The sequence below is a fragment of the Hibiscus syriacus genome, unplaced genomic scaffold, assembly GCF_006381635.1.
Source record: "Hibiscus syriacus cultivar Baekdansim isolate YM2019G1 unplaced genomic scaffold, ASM638163v2 tig00112347_pilon, whole genome shotgun sequence".
Taxonomy (NCBI): domain Eukaryota; kingdom Viridiplantae; phylum Streptophyta; class Magnoliopsida; order Malvales; family Malvaceae; genus Hibiscus; species Hibiscus syriacus.
The window spans coordinates 103,692-121,167 of NW_024063308.1; the positions used below are offsets into that span (position 1 = coordinate 103,692).

The window sequence follows — 17,476 nt, forward strand, 5'->3', positions numbered from 1 at the left end:
GCAAACACTAAACATAATATCCGGTCTACTTGCGGTTAGATAAAGCAATGAACCAATCATGGATCTATATAATTTAACATCCACACATTTACCTCCTTCATCCAAGTCAAGCTTTGTAGAAGAACTCATTGGAGTGGCATAGGGTTTCTCATTTTCCAATCCAAATTTCTTGAGCATATCCTTGACGTACTTAGCTTGATTGATAAAGATGCCATCTTTTCTTTGCTTGATTTGGAGTCCCAAGAAATATGAGAGCTCCCCCATCATGCTCATCTCGAACTCACTTTGCATTAGCTTAGAAAATTCTTGGCAAAGAACATCATTAGTAGAACCAAATATTATATCATCAATATAAATTTGAACTACTAATAAATCTTTACCTTTTCTCTTTAAAAACAATGCAGTGTCAACCTTTCCTTTTGAAAAACCTTTTTCAATTAAAAAATTTGACAATCTTTCATACCAAGCTCTAGGAGCTTGTTTTAAACCATAAAGAGCTTTTGTCAATTTTAAAACATGATCCAGAAAATTTGAATCTTTAAAACCTGGAGGTTGTTCCACATACACTTCTTCTTTTATAAAACCATTTAAAAATGCACTTTTAACATCCATTTGATATAATTTAAATTCATTGAAACAAGAAAATGCTAATAACATTCTAATTGCTTCCATCCTAGCTACGGGAGCATATGTTTCATCATAATCTATGCCTTCTTCTTGAGTATAGCCTTGAGCAACAAGTCTAGCCTTGTTCCTCACTATATTACCACTTTCATCAAGCTTATTTCTAAATACCCATCTAGTACTTACATGAGTTTTATTACTAGGCCTTTCAACTAATGTCCATACTTTACTTCTCTCAAATTGATTTAATTCTTCTTGCATAGCCATAATCCAATGTTCATCTTTTAATGCTTCTTTGATGTTATTAGGTTCTATGCATGAAATAAATGCAACATAATTACAAATATTTCTAAGAGAAGATCGAGTAGTTACCCCTTTAGATGGATCACCTATAATTTCACCATCCTTGACATAGTTGTACTCTCTTGGATAAGATACTTCCCTTTCTTCAATGGTTGGATTCTCGAGGGGATCATGAGTTTCCTCATCTTTTGATGATGATTCTCTAACGTCATGTCTAATGTCATTTGTATTTACAATGCCTACATCATCATTAACACAAGAATCCTTTCTCGGAAGGGGATTATCATCGAAAACAACATGTATAGACTCTTCTACAACTAAAGTTCTTTTATTAAATACACGATAAGCTTTAGAATTTAAGGAATAACCCAGAAAAATTCCTTCATCACTTTTAGCATAAAATTTGCCAAGGTTTTCTTTACCGTTGTTTAAAACAAAACATTTACATCCAAAAGGATGAAAATAACTAATGTTAGGCTTTTTATTTTTGAAAATTTCATATGGAGTTTTCTTTAAAATTGGCCTAATCATTACTCAATTTATAACATAACAGGCGGTATTTGTGGCTTCCGCCCAAAAATATTTTGGCAAATTATTTTCACAAAGCATGGTTCTAGCCATTTCTTCTAAAGTTCGATTTTTCCTCTCAACAACTCCATTTTTTTGAGGGGTTCTAGGTGCTGAAAAATTATGGCTAATACCATTAGAATTACAAAATTCAATAAATCTAAGATTTTCAAATTCAGTTCCATGATCATTTCTAACACTAGTGATAGAGTAACCTTTTTCATTTTGGATAATTTTTGAAAATGTGATGAAATGTTCTAATGCTTCATCTTTTGTACTTAAGAATAGAACCCATGTATATCTAGAGTAGTCATCTACCAAGACAAATGCATATTGTTTTCCACCCAAGCTAGTAGTTTTAGTTGGCCCAAAAAGATCTAAATGGATCAATTGTAAAACTCTACTATTTGATACATCATTAATGGATTTAAAAGAAACTCGCTTTTGTTTTCTTTTAGCACAAGCATCACAGATTTTATCATTATCAAATTTAAGCTTAGGCAACCCTCTTACTAAGTCTCATTGAATTAACCGTTGCAAAACGCTCATACTAGCATGTCCTAGTCTCCTATGCCATAACCAACTATCATGCTCATCCTTAGCAACTAGGCATAAATTAGTCATATCAAAAGAATCTAAATGCACCATGTATATGTTTCCTATTCTATGACCAACAAGCATAATCCGATTAGATGCAATGTCAATGACTTTACAACCATTAATTTCAAATAAGACATTAAATCCTTTATCGCATAATTGACTAATACTCAATAGATTATGCTTTAATCCATTCACATATAAAACATTTTTAATTTGTATGGAAGAGGTATTACCTATTGTACCAATACCTTCAATGTGACCTTTTGAATTGTCTCCAAAAGTCACTTCTCCTCCATTTTTTACGTTAAGCTCAATGAACCGGCTTTTGTCTCCGGTCATGTGTCTTGAGCATCCACTATCAAGGTATCATGAATTTGAATTTGTTTCCCGTGACTTGTAGCAATGCTCATTTCCCTACAAACATAGATTAATTTTTGATTTTTGGTACCCAAATTCTTTTGGGTCCATATTCATTAGTTTCCAAAATCCTAGTCCCCTTAGGTATCCATTTGTGTAGGATATCTTTATCTTTAGTAGTAATGAGTTCTTTAGGAACCCACATACTTCTAACGATTTTTCCATTAGAGGTTCTTTGGGGACCTCTATGTTTGTAGTTTCTAAAACTTTTTCTAACAAAGTTGGATTTTGAATTTCCACCTTTTTCAAAATGTTTTGTTCCAACTTTATCAAAAGAAGTTTTAAGATCATCAATTTTCTTTTGATGATCATCATTGATCTTTGAAAGTAAATTTTGCAAATCTAAATTTTTCTTTTCAAACTCTTCTAGTTTGATTTGCAAATCTTTGATTTTACTTTCAAGATCGTTGTTGGTTTTGGATATGAGTTTGTTTTCATTTTTCAATTTTGAAATGTCATTTTTATATTTTAAAAATAATTTCTCATAATCCGAAGCCAACCCATTATATTCCTCTAATAACTCATCATAGGATAAATCATCAAAATCAGATGAGTTAGAGGTTACCTTAGAATCTTCCCCGAATGCCATCAAGCACAAGTTAGCTACTTCTTGTTCCTCTTCATCGGAACTTTCTTCATCGCTCCATGTAGCCACATGAGCCTTGTGCTTATTCTTTAATTGACCCTTTTTCTTCAATTATGGGCAATCATATTTGACATGCCCCGGCTTTTTGCATTCATAGCAAATGATTGGGTCCTTCTCTTTCGGTTTATTTTTTAGGCCTTCATTTCGTTTGAATTTTCTTCCTCGATAAGGTCTCATCATTTTTCTAAACCGTTTGGCAAACAATGCCATTTCCTCGTCATCGTCATCGTCATTCGAATCACTCTCATCTTTTGTGGATTTGAGAGCAACTCCAATGTTTTTCTTCTTCTTCTCCTTCTCCTTTGGTGTCTCGTCAATCTTGTCGAGGTCCACCTCATATTCGAGCATCATTTCATGAGTGAGGAGTGACCCAATTAGCTCTTCAAGAGTTAAGGACGTTAAGTCCTTAGAATCGATGATTGCCGTCTTCTTTGATTGCCACGATTTTGGGAGGGAGTAGACTAACTTCCTCACAAGCTTTTCATTTGAAATGATCTCTCCATATGATTTGAGACCATTGACAATCGTTGAAAATCTATCTGTCATAGCTTTGATATCTTCATTTGGTTTCTTCCTGAAATTTTCATAGCTATGCGTTAGAATACTAATTTTAGATTTCTTTACCTCATCGGTACCTTCATGAGTGACTTGAAGTTTGTCCCATATTTCTTTGGCGGTTGTACACGATGAAACTCTTCCGTATTCATCTGGTCCAAGAGCATAAAAAATGATATGGATGGCTTTGGAGTTGAGCTGGAACATTCTTGTCTCTCATTCACTCCACAACCTTGGATGAGTGAGAGGTTTGAAGCATCCTTCTTCTACGGCATTCCATGCTCCCATGTCACTTGCTTGAATACAGTACATCATCCTATTCTTCCAATAGGCATAGTTAGCTCCATTGAAGAAAGGAGGCTTGTTGACGGGCATCGAATCGAGACCGGAGTCGAAATTTGAAGCGGAGGCCATTGATGACTTGATAATTGATGTAACTCTTCCCGAATCGACTCAAGAGGTGATTAAACCTTCAAATGAGTGAGGCTCTGATACCAATTGTTGAGTTAATCGATCGACGAAATCGGCCAAGAGGGGGGTGAATTGGCAATTAAAAATTTTGGTGGAAGCTTTTGCAGAAAATTGAAAAGATTTGCACAGTGATTTAGAGTGGTTCGACTTTCTCAACCAAAGTCTACGTCCACTACCTTAGCTATCCACACTAAAGATTTTCCACAAATTCACTAATTTGTCTTTCTTTTGAGGACAAAGAATAACCTTACAAATCCTCAAGAATTATACCCCAAATTCTTGAGAAAACTCTCTCCCAAAGAGAACAATACAAATTTGCAAACTTACAAGGAAATCCTCACAAGGTAGATTGTTTGCACAATTCTAGAACAAAAAAAAGAACACTCAAGAATGAATACAATTGAGTACAAAAGTGTTATTGAAAGCAAAATGAATATTAAATGAAAAATAGGCTTGAAATGCTCAAATTTGAAGTTTGATGCTTTCTCTTTGATTCTCTTTTGATTCTAATTGCTTGATGTTTCTTGTTGTTGATCAATGGTTTCTAAACTTGTTTAAATACTCCTTGAATCAATTCTGAACGTTGGTGATAATTAGTGAAGTCAATAGAGCCGTTATTGTGTGAAAACAATTAATTTTCTGGGTGGGAGCGTCTCATGCATCGATGCATGACCATTATGCATCTGTGCATCAGTGTAAAATTTCAAATATTTTGACCGTTGGACTCCTAGTGCATCGGTGCACTAAGAGTGCATCGATTCATGAAGTGCATTTGATGTTTGAAAAATAGCCTGGTGCATCGATGCATGGCTTGTGTATCGATGCATCAAATGCATTCGATGTTTTAATTAAATCAGAGTGCATTGATGCATGAAGAGTGCATCGGTGCATGAAATGCATTCGATGTTTCAATTTATTCATTGATGCATCAGGGCATGCCTTTGAAAAATTGATTTAAGGCTTGATTTTGGTTCAAAATACTTTGTGAAAATTGTTTCAAAAATAGTTTAAGTACAAATCACAAATTTACACATTTAGTAAGGATTAAAATTGATCTTCAAAGACTTGGAGTAATAATTTGATATTCGATTGAATCGAATATAAATTGTAAAATCATTTGTAAAATCTTAAATTTAATTTGTTATATCGAAATATCAAAAATGTTTTCAACAGGAGATAAGGTTAAAGATTTGGATTTTTAGGAATTTGGGGCTTTTTAGTAATTTAAGAGAAATTATGTTTTTTTAATTGATAATATTTTTAATTTTTTTTAAATTTTCAAAATTACTTGAAGGCGACTAGCGTCACTTAACGAAATTTTTTAATGATCGTTACGACCTAGGCACCTAAAGTGGTAACGCGTTAGACACCTGAATCAACCCAAAAAAATTTAGACATCACTTTAAGAAAAGCGATACAATTTGAATATTTATTTTTATATTAATCCTTATTAAAAATATGAATTTGTTATCATGCATATTATTACCTTTTAAAAGAAAACTTAAAGGCTCATATGCCCTATAAAGTATATCTCTTCTATCAAACTATTCTCTGAAGCATTATTTTTTTCAATTCGGTTAGAAAATTTTTTGACCAATCAAAACATGCCACTTAATGATTTTGATCGGTTGACTTTAACGGAAAAGATAAATGATATGTTAATTCTTTTCATATTTTATTTTTTATTCATTTTAGTCTCTAAAAATTTTTTTAAGCCAAAATTGAACCTTTTCTATTTTTAATTTTTATTAGTTAATCCAATGTCATTTTATAATATTATTTAAAAATTTTTACTTATATTTATTTAGTATTAATTCCATTTGTTAGTTCGATCAATCAATTAAAAAAGGGTAAACTACACGAGAGATCACCAAACTATAGGCATTAATCAATCTTACCACCGAACTATTTTTTATCTCAATTCGATCACCAAACTTTTTAATTGATTCAATCAGACCACCACACCGTTACTTTTATCAGACTTGGTGACGTGTCTGTTAATAAAATTGGCATAATTATATATTTGGTCTTTAATATTTATATATTCTATCAATTTAGTCATTATTTTAATTCAATTAAATAAATTTAACTATCCAATTAGAACATTATACGTGTTAATATATGATTGGAAGGTTTTATTTATGAATTTTAAATTATTTAATTAACTGAGTTTTTAACCAATCAGGTGGTGACACGTGTCACCACCCCGATTGAAATGGAAAATTGAAGAACAAATATGCGTCCAGGGAGAATCGAACCTATGTATATGGGGGAAGTAACCAAGCGCCAAAATCATTAAGCCAAAACTCCCCAATGGTTATAATTTACAACAATTTGTATTTGACTTGTAAAAGTTTGTTAATAAAAATAAACAAATTATTTGTTTAAATAAATTATTTTTCTTTAACCATTAATCGAACCGAAATTTATTTGAAAATTATTAACCGAACCAGATTAACGGTTAATAATTTTTAAATAAATTTTGGTTCGATTAATGGTCAAATAATTTCGGTTCGATTAATGTTAAAGAAAAAAATTCGGTTAATTTGGTTCGGTAAATAATTTTCAAATAAATTTTGGTTAGATTAATGGTCAAATAATTTATGTTCGATTAATGGTTAAAGAAAAAAATTCGGTTAATAATTTTTAAATAAATTTCGGTTCGATTAACGGTTAAGAAAAAATAATTTATTTTATTCGGTTAATAATTTTCAAATAAATTTTGATTCGATTAACGGTCCAATAATTTCGGTTCGATTAATCGTTAAAGAAAAAAATTGTTGATTTGGTTCGGTTAATAATTTTTAAATAAATTTCGGTTTGATTAACGGTTAAAGAAAAATAATTTATTTTATTTGGTTAATTCGGTTAATAATTTTCAAATAAATTTGGGTTTGATTAACGGTCAAATAATTTTGGTTCGATTAATGTTAAAGAAAAAATTCGGTTAATTCGGTTTGGTTAATAATTTTCAAATAAATTTCGGTTCGATTAACGGTAAAATAATTTTGGTTCGATTAATGTTAAAGAAAAAATTCGGTTAATTTGGTTCGATTAATAATTTTCAAATAAATTTCGATTCGATTAACTGTAAAATAATTTCGGTTCAATTAATGTTAAAGAAAAAAATTTAGTTAATTTGGTTCGGTTAATAATTTACAAGTAAATTTCGGTTCGATTAACGGTTAAAGAAAAAATAATTTATTTAAACAAATAATTTTTAAATTTTTTTATTAACAAACTTTTACAATTCAAATACAAATTGTTGCAAGTTAGAACCATTGGGTTCTTTTGCCCAACGGTTTGGGCGTTTGATTACTCTCCCCCCATAGACACAGGTTTGATTCTCCCTAGGCGCGTATTTGTTTTTTAATTTTCCATTTCAATCGGGGTGGTGACACGTGTCACCACCTGATTGGTTAAAAAATCAGTTAATTAAATAATTTAAAATTCATAAATAAAACCTTCCAATCATGTATTGACACATGTCATTTTCTAATTGGATAGTTAAATTTATTTAATTGAATTAAAATATTGACTAAATTGATAGAATATGTAAATATTAAGGACCAAATATATAATTATGCCAATTTTATTAAAGGACACGTCACCAAGTCTGTTAAAATTAACGGTGCGGTGGTCTGATTGAATCAATTAAAAAGTTTGGTGGTCGAATTGAGACAAAAAATAGTTCGGTGGTAAGATTGATTAATGACCATAGTTTGGTGGTCTCCCGTATAGTTTACCCTAAAAAATATCAAGAGGGAGCGAATTGTCTCTTTAAAATTTGGTGGAAGCCATCAAAAGATATAAATAAATTACACAATAATATAGAGTGGTTCGACTTCTGAACCAAGTTTACGTCTATTACAATAAGGATTTTTCAAATTCACAAAATTTACTTACCTTTAAGGATAGAGTGTATCTTACAATTCTCTCAAGATTTATACCTCAAATCTTAAATTCAAATTCTCCTGTCTTTGCTTGTTTGATCATTCTTTCCTTTAAGTGAAGATAATCATATTTGATATCTCCCGATTTATTGCATTCTTAACAAATGATATGATCATTTTCTTTCTTTGATTCATGTTTCAATTCAACTCTTTTAGATTTTATGAATCTCTTGCATCTTTTACCAAATTTGGTGATTTATTTATTTTCATTCATCTCTTTATGTTTTTTGAAATGTGAATTTTGATTAAAAGGAATTCGGTACATAGAAAGACATTGACACTAGCCTCGTTAAAAAACTTCCCTGATCTGAATTGGGGAAAAAAGAGTGCCGAGTGCCAAGTCCTAAGAATAAACCAGTACATTGAACCACTTGCAAGAACACTAATCCCACCAAAGGCATAACCCCTACCAAGAGACTAAGCAGGACCGAAATAGGTAACAACATAACAACAAACCAGAAGCAAGGACAAACTCCATAGAATACTCTATACAAGGAAAGACTAGAGTCAAAGCAAATAAGGGCTAGCACAAGGATTTCCTTGCTGTAATAATTCCACAGAACCACACTGTTGAAGACCAAAGGGAGACCCATAGAAACTTTTCCCATACTAGAATTTCACCATCCGCCGTCGGTGACAACTAAAACTGGAAACATCTCCACAGTACCGAACTAACTATGATCGATGCCATCCTCGGCAAAACTTGACAAGGCTGGATGCAAAGGTTCAAACCTGAAACGATAAGTAATTGACAACGAACCTAAGAAACACCATTAGTGTTTAACCATAGAAAAGGAAAAGGTCTCCTTAAATCCTCTTTGGCTAAAGCGTGAGCTTCTTAGTTCCTTTCTCTAAAAGCGAGCACACAAGTCAAAGCACTTCCCGATAGATTCAACATATTGAGGAGGAACACTGCTGGGATTTTCTATCCACCTTACTGCCATCAAGCAATTAGATTCGATCAGCAACACATTATCACAGACCCACCTTGATGATGAGAAAATTTGGCCAGCTTCCAGAATAACATCAATTTCTGCACCAATAGGATCTGACAGGCCAATTGATCTTGAAAATCTACTCAAAACTTCACCCTTGTAGTTACGCAAAACCCCACCGATGCCTGCCTCACCAAGACTGCCCAGTACCGCCGCGTCTACATTGAACGTCCCAGAGGCAGGGGCCACCCAGGAGCAAGAAGAATGTCTATAGGGATCACATAAAGCAGAAGATACTATCGAAGGGCAATAAATAAAATCGTTTATAGATAGGAAGGATTTTGGCCATTTACTTTTCGCCAAAACACCAATTCTTAACAATGCAAGATCGATCACATGATGTACGTCATACTGCTTATTGTTGAAAATAACCTCATTGCGGACTAGCCCGATGGTCCAAACTATACCGAAGGATGCTAGCTGCCACAGTGATTTGATAGCCATTTTGATCGGCAAATGTTCCCAAATGGTAAAAAGATTTTTCAGGGAGCTCGGGACAACTAGCCTTACGTTCCAGAACCTACACCATGATTGCCAAATTTTCCAAGAGACTTCACAATGTCAAAAATGGAGATTGACAGTTTCTAAAGAATTGGAACATAGAACGCAGGTTCATTAGAATCCTCATCCTTTTTCTCAGTGAACTTTAAGGTAAAAATAATTTTCTTTTCTTATTTTTTCTTCTATTTCTTCATCTTCTTGTCTTCTTCCTTTAATATCATCTCATGAGTAATCAAAGATCCAATGGACTCATCAAGAGTGAGACTTTATGTTTTTTTGCTTCAATAATCATCGTCTTCTTTGATTATCAAGACTTTGGAAGACTATATACCATCTTCTTCACAAATTTTTCATTTGAGATGATTTCTTCACATCCTTTGAGACCATTAACAATGATAGAGAATCTATCCGGCATTATTTTGATATCTTTGTCCATTTCTATTTTGAAGTTCCCATAAGTAAGATTGAGAAGAGTAATTTTATTTTTTCTCAACTCATTTATTCCTTCATAAGTGACCTTAAGTTTGTCTCAAATCTACTTGGTATTAGAACACCAGTGACTCTTCTATATTCAACCGATTTAATTTTATAATATATTTCTATATAAATATATATATTTGTATTCAAACTAAATTCAGTTTTCTAATCACCCAATCAAATGCACCTTTCCATTACCTAATAAATTAACGAATCCATTATCATAATCAAATCCATTGCCAAATTACTCATACCCCAAACTTTAATTAATCAAAATATTCGATCGCGATTACTTTAATTATAAAGCCAAAGATTATTGCATTTAGAAATTTCCTTTTGTTGTTGTCCTCCCAGTTCCTTAAGTTCCGTTTGGTTAACACGGACCGATCCGGATCACACACCTAAGTTTAGTAGATAAGTCTTTCAGTGGAGTTTTTCTACATATGCAAAGACTCAAACTCAAGAGCTGCTTAAATAATATCAAATTGTTTACCACTTAAACCAACCCGTTAGTACATTTAGAATTTTATTCATCCACTGTTAGTACGTTTAGAATTTTATTTTGAATGACCGCTTGCATTGTTTTGTTATTATTTTAATTTTTTGCAATCTAATCCCTAAATTTTATGTAGATCAGTACCGAAGAGGACAGGTTCTCTACTTGAACCATTGTCATATTCCATCAAGTGATATAATAGTGACAATATTAATATTTATTTTATTTTAAAAATGTTCTAGTTCTTATCAAAACTTTTTTTGAATAAAAATAGTAAATATATTTTAAATTATATTTATTTTATATTTTTAATTATATTAATCTCCCGTAATTTAGAGAGAAGAAAATTGGTTAATCGCATAATTATATTATCTATTACCGCCATAAATAAATAGGGTAAATTACATCATATATAAATGAACTTTAGACAGAGTATTATTTATATTATTGAACTTTTGATTTTTTAATTATAGAATTAAATTTTAGTTTTGACTTCGATTATACCACTAGATTGTCAAATTTTAATAGCACGATGACATGATGGATATTTCTATAACTATGATGATGTGGACAAAATGATGTTGTTTGACATGACTATTGTTGCCCGAAAGACATTTTAGGCAATGAATTTTAAGGGTGTATTGATTTTACTACTAAATTTTAAAAAAGTTTAATTTTTGGTACTAAATTTTTTCGACCATCATTGGTAATCAATTGCTGACTGTCATCAGTCATATTTCATAGTAAATTTGATATCAAAACATTTATATTTCACTCATCTTTCTTCTACTAGGAGTGGTTTCCCACAAAAAAAAAAATACTAAAATCGACATAAACCATTTAAAGGTTCGACGTGCTAATACTTCGATCTTTTTTAATGGTTGGCCAATGAGGCTAGTTTTAAGGTATATTATTCGTATTCTCAAATAATGCTTATCATCATTCAATTTTTTAAACAAATACCCCAAAACCCTAAAATGATAGATTTTTTAAATTTAATTTCATCGATTTTGAGTGAGTTTAGTAGAAAAACACTCATAGAAAAAAAAGAAGTAAATCAAATGTTTTGATATCGCTATTGTTGCAAAAGAAGATCCGTGACATGCAGAGAATGACTACTGGCAAAAAACAATATAGTGCAAAAAGTGAATTGTTTAAAAGCTTAATGGTAAAATCAATACACCTCTAAAGTTAAGGGTGCGTTTGGTTAATGGAATGTAAGATTATCAGTGAGAATAAAAGATTACCAGGGAATATGATTACTGTCAATTTTGTATTTTGTGTTTGATTGGTTTAGTAGGAATGTAAGATTACCGTGTTTGGTTAAAGGAATAAAAGATTATTGGAATGTATATTTGACCAAATTGTCCTTATTATATATTTATTTTTTTAACAAGTTGGAAAATATTTATATATTTTCTTTAAAAAATTTAAATTCATAAAATTTATATAATTTTTTTACAAAATTGAAAATATAAAAAGGTTTAATGAAAGGGTAAAATTTTATTTTAACCCCTGAACTTCATCTAAAATTTTAATTATAGACTTTTTTTGTAAATCTAAAATAGTTTAAGGATAAATTTGTAATTTAACTTTCGTAGAATTTTTATTATTCAATGTCAGAATAAGAATATTTTTGAAAGAAATTTTTTTAAGGGCATTTTAGTCTAAAACGCCGGTAATCCAACAATACCTAAGGAAAGGGAGGTAATGACATTCCCGGTAATATACCCCAAAAAATTCACTATTGATAATGTAAGATTACCGGGAATGACATTCCCTGCCAACCAAACGGGGGAATATGTATTTCATTCCCATGGGAATCTCACATTCCCCTAACCAAACACGGCCTAAATGTCTAAAATAACGCCGTTTTAGACATCAATAGTTACACAAAAATGATATTATTTGTCTATATCAGTACACCAATTGGATTTTAACCGTCTAAGGACATAATAAAAATCAAAATCACAATTTAGTACTATAATTGTAGAAATTAAAAGTTGAATGATATGAGCGATACACCAGGTAAGGTTAAGTGGTATATGGTACAGTTTACCCAAATAAGTACAACACTACGACAGTTTGTGCAATTTTCAAAATGGTCGGCCCCATGTTTTCCGTTCACGATCTCAGTCTTTGCTTCCTTCTAAGTCCCATTAGTTATCTCCTTTCCGCTTGGTCTTAGGCTCTATTTCCTTCCAAAACCCAAATGCATCTAACTCATGCTTTCCTATTTACTTCATTGTAATCGCCGATCAAAACCCATACCAAAACTTCTTTCACTTTTTGTTTGTTCCTCCTTCTCTGACCAAGAGAGAGAATAAAAATGATCCCTTTTCATTTAAAGAGCCCTCAGCCATGGCTCTCGCCCCCCAAATTTTCCAGGCTGACTCAAATCTCTTCTTCTTCTTCATCCAGGTACTTTTTCATGTTCAAGTATCCATCTTTTTCTTTTCTTGAACTTTAATTAATGAACTCAAGCATTTGATGTGATTGGAGTTTTAGTTGTAATGCATTGGTGATCCTATGGCTTTAAAACATTCATTTTTCCCTGAATCAGTAAAAATTATTGTTGATGTTCTCAAAGATTAAAGTCAACTTCTCCGTATGATTATTTTTGCTGCTAAACTCTTTGGATCCTATCTGGGATGTGCCTTGACTAATTTTTCCAACTCCCTAAGCATTGGCATTCTATATACCATCGTGGCCAAAGTAGTGGATATAACAGTTAACCATCAAGCTTAAGGGATAGGTGGCTGGAGAGCAGGGATTTATATCAACTGATCTTGATTCAAGTGTGAATGTGTTTTTATCTTTTATTTCTTATAATCGAAATCTGGTTGGGTTATGGATCAATCTGAATGTAGATATCATGTGAGATTAATATCTAGAATATTGAAACTTGTTCAGAAAAGTGTTGGTACATTACTAGGCTTAAAAGGCGTCAATATTTTGACTGTTGCACTCTCTTACAACTGTTTGATTTGTGATAAGATTGCCTTTTCTTATCCTTTTGTTCCTTTGTCTTTTTGCCTGATCAATCAAATAATTATATTATATGTATTCCGAAGGATGGTTTGTGGTTTCAGAGAGAAAATATTTCATTTAATGTAGCGCAATGTAGGAGAGCTCTAATGCATGAGTGAAATAAAAAAGGTATTTGGATTATGCATATGAAGTTTTTGAATTTTGTTGTAGAGCACAAGGCATAAGAGGCTCAAACAATACGATTCCTCTCAAGAAATCATTGCTGTGCAGCTATCGTTGGAAAATTTGTTCACCTAACAAAGCTCATAACATTGTGCGTAGTGAAGGTGAGTTCTAGCCTCATGCATTAAGAGTTTGTTAAATCGATACCTGTGTTCAGTTTATCAACAAGTTATTCATCTTTATATAATGATGTTAATGGTGGAACTCTTACTGTTTTAATCACACTGTCAAAATTATATGACATAGGTAAATAGGAAAATTTGGTATTTTGGGTTGTTACATAAATTGAATCTACATAAGACCGCTTGTTGTGGTTGATTTCTAGTTATGGAAACTGATCTGAACTTGTTTTATACGAATATTAAGTGGGTTAATCTGTTCTGACCTCAACAACACAAAGGTAAATGAACCTGTTAACTTTGTGTTTGATTTCAACTTATGATATGAACAATTGTTACCCATGTTGGACAGCTGCAGAGAAGAAGTGAGTTATGAAAAAGAAATTTATTAATTTGTATTTGACAGTTTTATAGTTCCTGTTCAAATTTCTTTTGAGTTCACAGAGGACTGGCCTCATGTTTATTTCCTTACATAGTGTTGATAAAGAGTAAATAACATAGTGGAGAAGAAAAGGAACTCTTTTTATTTATATATTGTGAGTGGTGAAAATACATCTTTTTATATGAAAATTTAGGAGTAAGTTTTCTATTAGAAGTAAACTACTTAGTAGTTATCCTTATCTATCTAACTTTCTAAGAGTTAGTGTTATATTAAAATACTAACTAATTATCCTTATCTATCGCATAAACTACACTCCCCTTCAAGTTGGGGAGTAAATGTTGAAAGACCCAACTTGGATATAATCTCATCAAAGGTAATTCTTGGAAGTGCTTTGGTGAGAATATCTGCTAACTGATTCTTCGTTGAAACATAATTGAGCTTCACCGTTCCACCATTCACCTTTTTAGAGATGAAATGTCTGTCAATCTCCACATGCTTCGTTCGGTCATGATGAACTGGATTCTTTGCAATACTTATTGCAGATTTACTGTCACTTTGAAGTTCAAACTATTTGTTGGCATATAACCCCAGCTCAGTTAACATTCTTTGAAGCCAAATTCCTTCGCAAATTCCAAGTGCCATTGCTCTAAATTCTGCTTCTGCACTACTTCGAGACATCACCGCCTGTTTTTTACTTCTCCATGTAACCAGATTTCCCCAAACAAATGAACAATAACCAGTTGTAGATCTTCTATCCGTTAATTCACCTGCCCAGCTTGAATCCGAAAAAATTCTTACTGTTCTATCATCATTCTTTGTAAAAATTAATCCATGTCCTGATGTCATTTTCAAGTATCTTAGAATTCTATTCGCAACCTCTAAATGTGCTTCTCTTGGATCATTCATATATTGACTCACTATACTGACAGGGAACGCAATATCAGGTCTAGTAAGTTATAAATAAATTAGTTTACCTACTAGCCTTTGATATTGTTCTTTGTTCACAGGACTTCCCAATTCTTCTCTCCATAGCTTAAGATTTGCTTCCATGGGTGTTTCTACCGGCTTACATCCCTTCATTCCAGTTTCTGATAGTAGATCAATGATATATTTCCTTTGGTTGATCACTATTCCTTCTTTTGACCTTGCAACCTCAATGCCTAAAAAATACCGTAAAGTTCCCAAGTCTTTGGTTTCGAACTCCTTCGCCAGTAGCTTTTTCAATCTTTCTATCTCCATACAATCATCACCTTTTAGAATGATATCATCCACATAGACAATCAAAATTGCCTTTTTGTTGTTTGAAGTTGTTTTGACAAATAAAGTGTGATCCGATTGACATTGCTTGTAACAATCTTGAATAATCACCTTTGTAAATCTGTCAAACCAGGCTCTTGGAGATTGCTTAAGTCCATACAAGGACTTTAGTAATCTACACGCTTTTCCTGTATTACTCTTCACACCCGGTGGAATTCGCATATATACTTCCTCCTCCAAGTTTCCGTTTAGAAATGCGTTTTTTATGTCTAACTGATGAAGCACCCAATTCTCATTAACTGCTAATGACAATAACACTCTCACAGTGTTTAGTTTTGCTACCGGAGCAAACGTTTCATGATAATCAACTCCAAAAGATTGAGTGAATCCTTTCGCCACTAATCTCGCCTTAGATCTTTCAATGCTAGCATCAGCTTTGTATTTTACCGTGAATACCCATTTGCAGCCGACTGGTTTTTATCTTTCGGAAGATCAACTATAATCCAAGTATTGTTGTTTTCCAGTGCTTTTAATTCCTCTTCTACTGCCTTTTTCCACTTGGGATCTTTTAATGCTTCTTCCACCGTATCTGGAACAATAATGCTATCTACGCTTGCTGTAAAGTTCTTAAAACAAGGAAAACGGGAAGTTACTTGTCAAAAAGAAGTGGATGTTTCAAATAATTCAAATGTCAAATTCTTTAGGATTGATCAACAGAATAGTTATCAGGTAAGACTTAAATCATTGATTCCAAAATTTATAATATGGATGTTCTTTCTTGATGTTATAAATAGATATGTTCTTTTAATTTTTTTAAAGCACCTCTATTTATGGTGTATTTTCTTTTTCCAATCATTGAGTATTTTCTACATTGATTGTTATTATGAGTGCTGTGTCCATATGCTGGTTATTTCATTTGGTTATTTCATTTGGTCTTTCTTTAGTTTCCGGAGGAGAGCATGTTTGAGCTATTTCTTGTACTCATGCTGCTCATTTATGGTGTATTTTCCTTTTCCAATCTTTTGTGTGCATGTTAATGACTGTGATATGCTAATATAGTTGCAAACATGTTATTTGAATATAGATATGAGAGAATAATAGAACAGTTCTTAGATGTAAGTAGTTGTACTTAGGTATATTGGTATAGTATAGAAATTTCTGTTTAACATGTTCACTCTGTCCTGAACTGAATTGTGGAATTCTATCTGTTGGAATTCCTAGAATTAAGGAACAATATCTTTTTTTCTTAATTCTAGGAGTTTGCCTTATGTAAATAGTCAACTAATCTAATTCCCTGATCTTAGGAATTATTTCCTAACTTAGAGTAGTTCTTCCTTATAAATTGTAATTTACGTTTAGAGCAATAAAATAAGAATTTCATTTCTTCTCACATTTGTTCATTGCATCAGAGCTGTAGGACTCATTCGATCCTATTCTGCTCTTCTTCTATAAATTGTTCTTGCGTTGTTTTCTTTCTATGGCAGAACAACCAGAAAATCTTTTCGAATCTAAAACCTCAGCCCTTGTATCATTCAACAGTTCATCCTGTACAGAAAATACCTTCGATGTCTGCCTAACCAAATCTCAACTCGAAGCCCTACACAAGATACTTGAAACACCTACTGCTCATAGATCCTTGGTTATTCAAGGTACTGCTTTTAATATTACTTCGAATTCAACTAATCAATCCGCTTGGATCTTGGATTCAGGTGCCTCCGACCACATGACAGGAAACTCATCCCTGTTCCACAGCTACATCCCCTGTCACAATCAATCTCGTATCCGAATAGTTGATGGTTCATACTCGCCTGTTGCTGGGACTGGGGCAGTTCAACTCACTGAAAAACTCTCTTGACAAAGTCTTATATGTCCTAAGTTTATCCTGCAATTTACTGTCAGT

General features: G+C 32.4%; 1 long non-coding RNA gene across 1 annotated transcript; it reads left to right on the forward strand.

The window, feature by feature from the left end:
- Positions 1-2,580: 2,580 nt before the first annotated feature.
- Positions 2,581-16,299, forward strand: LOC120178322. The gene is made up of 4 exons (XR_005521503.1): positions 2,581-2,595; positions 12,794-13,026; positions 13,807-13,922; positions 16,214-16,299. It is a non-coding gene; the product is annotated as an uncharacterized LOC120178322 (long non-coding RNA).
- The last annotated feature ends 1,177 nt before the right edge of the window (positions 16,300-17,476 follow it).